The sequence below is a fragment of the Coregonus clupeaformis genome, chromosome 17 (assembly GCF_020615455.1).
Source record: "Coregonus clupeaformis isolate EN_2021a chromosome 17, ASM2061545v1, whole genome shotgun sequence".
NCBI lineage: Eukaryota > Metazoa > Chordata > Actinopteri > Salmoniformes > Salmonidae > Coregonus > Coregonus clupeaformis.
The window spans coordinates 55,299,568-55,306,550 of record NC_059208.1 but is presented as its reverse complement, the minus strand read 5'-3'; positions in this window follow the sequence as shown (position 1 = coordinate 55,306,550).

The following is a 6,983-nucleotide window of genomic DNA, read 5'->3' as shown; positions in this document are numbered from 1 at the left end:
GGATCAGCCTATGCTCTGGGATGTTGAGCGTGGCAGTAGTCTCCAGTCTTCTGCAAGAACGCCATCAAAAGCACAGTGCCAAGGGTGTAAAACTGTGTGGTGCCAAAGGGGAAGGGGCAAAGAAAGACAGAAAATAGAGTTAGACCTGATAAATCTGAGACCCATTGGCTGCCTCCTGATGAAGGGCTGTCTGGAGAACAGATTACACAATGATATTTCCCTCACTTTCTCTCATTCCCCCCAACTAGCACTATGTAAATAAACTATGATTGATGATGTGCAACATCAATTAATGGTCTAATGTTTCAATGAGCAACAAGTGCATTCATTTCACCTTCAGTCAGTTTTAATTTCCCCAACTAATTTGCCACATTAGATATGCTGGAAATCATTCTCAAGGTTCAACATAATAACAAGCATGCCAATTATAAAAAAATATCACAGAAAACTGAGCTTATCATCTGCTCTACCACTTACAATTTTGTCTTGTGTAAAAAAAAAACATTTGAAAAACATTGTTTACAATTGCCCACATTAGTCCTGATTCAAATATAACATTAGCCTAGCCTACAGTGATGCCTTATGGAACATTGCATTGATAACAAAACACACACACACACATTCATACAGATTAACTTCATAACCTAAAAATCTAATTCAACCTGTGCAATCAAAAGCACCACTGTTATAACATACTGACCGACCTACTGTAGCCTCCCCCCCACCACCCCCGCAAAGTCGCACCTTTGTTCACTCCGGCGATTTAAAACTCCCGGTGTGAACAAAACATAATAATAGTCCACATCATAGCCATATACTTAAGATAAATATGGCTCTGGTCCACAGCCACCGAATCTTCCGACCGCTCCTCGAATAATGAATACGACACAGACAGACCAAACAGCTATCTTGCAGAACCGCTTTCAGTTTGTACAGGGTCGATGATAAACCCTACATAACCCTCAACGAAAATGCGCACACTGGTCATATGAGAGAAGAGACGTATATGACCAAACTAGATTATGCGCCCGTCTCTATCTCTCTCTAGTTGCTCTCTCCCCTCCCCTCCCTGTGCCACTTACCTTACGCAGCTCCCTGCTCGGAATTCAGCCTGTTGTTCCCAAGAGAATAAGAGGAGGTAAACAGTCTCTACAGCCGACACCAAATGCCCTTTTCTCTGACTCGGTTGAGATAGTTCAGACTTGATTTATGGCACGTAGCACACTGTAGCCTACTCAGCTCCACTCCGTCGGGTCTGATGCTCCTATCACAGCAAAGCGGACACAGCCTCCTCTGCTCATACGAGCGGGGAGGGAGGGAGAGCCGCCCACCACTATCTATTCCACCCCATTTCCATTATTCAGTTCTCATCTCAGTATCTGTCGCTGAAACCGCCAAAAGTTTCTCACTTGCAGCAAGAAATCAACATGGTCAGGAAAGTCTTAAACTGTCTGCCACTACTAACTCTTGTATTTATCCCCACCGATTATGCTACTTTACGCATTCATGTCGCCCGAGTTCGTTGAGATTACGAGAGAGTGAATTTGCGAATGGAGAACGCTTCTATATTCCCAAACACTTAATATCTGTGGCAATGTTACATAAATTCTTGACATGTTGTGAATGAGATATTCTTGAAAGAGGTCACATTTTAAACATTAAAAGTGCCTCGTAGGACCCAAATAAATAAACAACCAGTAAAGTAAATTTGAAGAAGGGAGATATAACAGCCCATGCTAGATTAAGCAACATAAGGATTTGGGTTGCTTGGAGAAAAATGCTGACCCGACATTTCATGAGGACCCAGGGGAAAACACCCTGAGTCCTTAAAAAGAGCATTGGGAGGGAGCAGTAAAACAGACAATAAAGGGGTCGGGTCCCCCACCAAATAAATCCATGACATGTTTGGCTGGACATTTGCACTCCAAATAAACAATGAGAGTAAAGTGATCTAACTTTCCCATCTGTGATTTTCATTGCCTCCGCTCATGCCTCATCTGTCCAGCAGCTCTCTCTTTTTCCCCTGAGCTCCCCGTCTAAACCATTAGCCATACAGTTCGAAAGGCCTGGCCTCTACCTGTCTTGCATGCCCAAGCAACTGAACCACAAGTAAAATGGAAAACCTATTCTATACCACCCTGACAATCATGCTTGAAAAAACAGTGAAGTCCAAACCTATAATCTTAAAGTGAAGTGACAAACTGCGATTCTAGGTGGGTAGATGAGTAGCACAGGCAAAGTTAAACAAACAGAAGCACACAATTACAGGCTGAGGTCCCCGAGTAGGGCCCAGTTCCATTACAGGCTGAGGTCCCCGAGTAGGGCCCAGTTCCATTACAGGCTGAGGTCCCCGAGTAGGGCCCAGTTCCATTACAGGCTGAGGTCCCCGAGTAGGGCCCAGTTCCATTACAGGCTGAGGTCCCCGAGTAGGGCCCAGTTCCATTACAGGCTGAGGTCCCCGAGTAGGGCCCAGTTCCATTACAGGCTGAGGTCCCCGAGTAGGGTCCAGTTCCATTACAGGCTGAGGTCCCCAGTAGGGCCCAGTTCCATTACAGGCGGAGGTCCCCGAGTAGGGCCCAGTTCCATTACAGGCTGAGGTCCCCGAGTAGGGCCCAGTTCCATTACAGGCGGAGGTCCCCGAGTAGGGCCCAGTTCCATTACAGGCTGAGGTCCCCGAGTAGGGCCCAGTTCCATTACAGGCTGAGGTCCCCGAGTAGGGCCCAGTTCCATTACAGGCGGAGGTCCCCGAGTAGGGCCCAGTTCCATTACAGGCTGAGGTCCCCGAGTAGGGCCCAGTTCCATTACAGGCTGAGGTCCCCGAGTAGGGCCCAGTTCCATTACAGGCGGAGGTCCCCGAGTAGGGCCCAGTTCCATTACAGGCTGAGGTCCCCGAGTAGGGCCCAGTTCCATTACAGGCTGAGGTCCCCGAGTAGAGCCCAGTTCCATTACAGGCTGAGGTCCCCGAGTAGGGCCCAGTTCCATTACAGGCTGAGGTCCCCGAGTAGGGCCCAGTTCCATTACAGGCTGAGGTCCCCGAGTAGGGCCCAGTTCCATTACAGGCGGAGGTCCCCGAGTAGGGCCCAGTTCCATTACAGGCTGAGGTCCCCGAGTAGGGCCCAGTTCCATTACAGGCTGAGGTCCCCGAGTAGGGCCCAGTTCCATTACAGGCGGAGGTCCCCGAGTAGGGCCCAGTTCTATTACAGGCTGAGGTCCCCGAGTAGGGCCCAGTTCCATTACAGGCTGAGGTCCCCGAGTAGGGCCCAGTTCCATTACAGGCTGAGGTCCCCGAGTAGGGCCCAGTTCCATTACAGGCTGAGGTCCCCGAGTAGGGCCCAGTTCCATTACAGGCTGAGGTCCCCGAGTAGGGCCCAGTTCCCAGACGTCAGTACAGTGGGAGCTATGGTGGAGCTTAATTGTGTGGTGCTGTGATGTGTGTTTGTGCCGGTTAGACTCGAGGGTCACATGCAATCAATGTGTGTGTGTGTGTGTGAGAGAGTGAGAGAGAGCGAAATCAGTAAACATCCTTAGAAAAAGTACAAGGGTGGTGGGTGAACACGTGCATACACATACACACACACAACAGGTGGACTGACTGGCTAAATGAAACAGAGGGGGGGGGGGGGAAGAACAGTGTTGGTTGTTTGCAGTACCTTCTTTGTTGTTGTCATATCGCAAACGTACGTGGCCGTTTCACTATTAAGGATTCCAGCTTTAAGTATCTGATCTAATGGATCTAGGGGTGTTGGAACCACAGAACTAGAATGTGTTATTTTCCATTCTATTACTATTGTAGACACATGCATTATCCTCCATTGAGCTCCTACGCCCTTAATCAAATGGAGTGGCAGTCTCTTCTTCCTTCAGAACAATTACCCAGCTCTTTCCCACAGGGGTAACGTGAATAAATATTTACGCTGATCATTTTAAGAGCAGCTGTTGGTATCTGGGACCTGGGTATGACGGCACTTCAATAAACCGCAAACCAGGGAAAGGAGAGGAGCGAGCAGCGTTGCAGTCAAATTTAATTGATGGCAAGGAGGTTGGGGATTGGTGGAGGTGGAGAAGGAGGAGGGGGAGGAAAAGGAGGAGGACAAGGAGGAGGAGGACAAGGAGGAGGAGGAGGCCCCTGTTAGCAGCATCCAGGGCTGGTTCGCTGGGTCAACTGTACACCTTTCAGGACCAACAAGAGTTTAGATGAGAGCCCATGTGCTATCCCCAAACCCCCGCCCCCCCCCCCCCACCCCGGATCAGCATTGGGGGTTGCAAGTGCAGATGCATCCCTAGTGCTCGTGCACCCATGTCACGTTGCTGCAACGTGTCCCCTTGGAACCTGGAGATAAATATTTCTGCACCTTGACGGTGGCGGTGGTCACAGAGAGGCCTGTCTGGAGGTCTCAGCTCAGAGTCTGGTTTCTCAATTTGGAGGAGACTCCGACTTGGCGGGTGGTTGGACCGATAGGTCGATTTGCTATTTTGAAATGCCAAGTCATATGACTGTGCCGAGATGATGTCCTCCTTAAAATGCTAGCGTTTCTTATTATGAAAATGACCTCTTCAAAGAGTGACGGTTTAATCTTGTGGAGACACACGATATGAGAGGTGTAAGGACAAGTGAGTCTAGCATCATGCGACGGGGTGATAGTTGTGACTGACTGTAAGTGGTTCGGGTGTGTGTTTTTGCCAGTGTCAGTGTGTGTGTGTGTGTGTATATGTGTTTTTGCCGGTGTCAGTGTGTATGTGTGTGTGTGTTTGCGTGTGTGTTTTTGCCAGTGTCAGTGTGTGTGTGTGTGTGTATGCGTGTGTGTTTTTGCCGGTGTGTGTGTGTGTGTGTATGCGTGTGTGTTTTTGCCGGTGTCAGTGTGTGTGTGTGTGTGCATGTGTTTGCGTGTGTGTTTTTGCCGGTGTCAGTGTGTGTTTGTTACAGTGTGTAACCTCCATGTCCAACAGGGTTGTTTTGACACCAGGCACTTCAGTGAGGCGATTTTGATGAACGGGGACCTGATGCGCTCTGGACTGAAACTGAACTAAAAATAACTCTGCCAGCAGCTTTAGGCAGAGAGCTGAGGGCTGCACAGTATGAGATAACATGGGAGAGAGGGGAGGGGAGTGTGTGTGCTTGTTTTGAAATCAAAGATGCGCTCCATGAAATTTGAGCAATCCGCTGACTGCTGCCATTTGAAAAGGTGAAGATTAAGATGGCATAGGCTAAACTTGGAAATTAGGAAATGAATATTCTTGGCATGGAAATGGAGGGTTACATTAAATGAGTAGTGTCAAATCAGTCCAGGACTAGCTACAGAATTGGAACGGGATATGTGATGCTCCCTTACTCATTACAGCTTAGCTAGTGTAAAGCCTCTGAATACATTTTTCAACTAAACTTAACGTGGCGATAACGTTACTTCCTCTCCACCAGGAAGTGACCAGGGTCTTCTCATCTCCCATTGCAGGTGGAACGTAAGAATTTAGAAAATGCTCTGCTATTAAATTGTATCCATTTTTACTCCATGAGGTAAACCAACAATGTGTACACCGCCATATTGTCTGTTTCTGATCTTCTCTCATTGATCGAGACAGGTGAGTGTCATTCAAAGTGACGCTAGATTTCTGAGTCGCACTCATTTTGGGGTGGGCACCCACCTGTCTCGAGCAATGACAGAAGATCTGAAATATGCAATATGGCTGTGTTGTGTTCTGAGGGGAGAGACCTGGGAGCTCTCTGTACATGGCTGGGTCGTGTTCTGAGGGGAGAGACCTGGGAGCTCTATGTACATGGCTGGGTTGTGTTCTGAGGGGAGAGACCTGGGAGCTCTATGTACATGGCTGGGTCGTGTTCAGAGGGGAGAGACCTGGGAGCTCTATGTACATGGCTGGGTCGTGTTCAGAGGGGAGAGACCTGGGAGCTCTCTGTACATGGCTGGGTCGTGTTCTAAGGGGAGAGACCTGGGAGCTCTCTGTACATGGCTGGGTCGTGTTCTAAGGGGAGAGACCTGGGAGCTCTCTGTACATGGCTGGGTCGTGTTCTGAGGGGAGAGACCTGGGAGCTCTATGTACATGGCTGGGTCGTGTTCTGAGGGGAGAGACCTGGGAGCTCTCTGTACATGGCTGGGTCGTGTTCTGAGGGGAGAGACCTGGGAGCCCTCTGTACATGGCTGGGTCGTGTTCTGAGGGGAGAGACCTGGGAGCTCTCTGTACATGGCTGGGTCGTGTTCAGAGGGGAGAGACCTGGGAGCTCTCTGTACATGGCTGGGTCGTGTTCTGAGGGGAGAGACCTGGGAGCCCTCTGTACATGGCGGGGTCGTGTTCAGAGGGGAGAGACCTGGGAGCCCTCTGTACATGGCTGGGTCGTGTTCAGAGGGGAGAGACCTGGGAGCTCTCTGTACATGGCTGGGTCGTGTTCTAAGGGGAGAGACCTGGGAGCTCTCTGTACATGGCTGGGTCGTGTTCTAAGGGGAGAGACCTGGGAGCTCTATGTACATGGCTGGGTCGTGTTCTGAGGGGAGAGACCTGGGAGCTCTCTGTACATGGCTGGGTCGTGTTCTAAGGGGAGAGACCTGGGAGCTCTCTGTACATGGCTGGGTCGTGTTCTAAGGGGAGAGACCTGGGAGCTCTATGTACATGGCTGGGTCGTGTTCTAAGGGGAGAGACCTGGGAGCTCTCTGTACATGGCTGGGTCGTGTTCTGAGGGGAGAGACCTGGGAGCTCTATGTACATGGCTGGGTCGTGTTCTGAGGGGAGAGACCTGGGAGCCCTCTGTACATGGCTGGGTCGTGTTCTGAGGGGAGAGACCTGGGAGCTCTCTGTACATGGCTGGGTCGTGTTCTAAGGGGAGAGACCTTGGAGCTCTATGTACATGGCTGGGTCGTGTTCAGAGGGGAGAGAACATTTTGAAACTGGAGGTAGACTAGGACTACCTGAACTTATCCATTATGAATCCACACAGATTCTTGCTTTCTGTGGCAAAATGTTTCGCTATGGTGTGC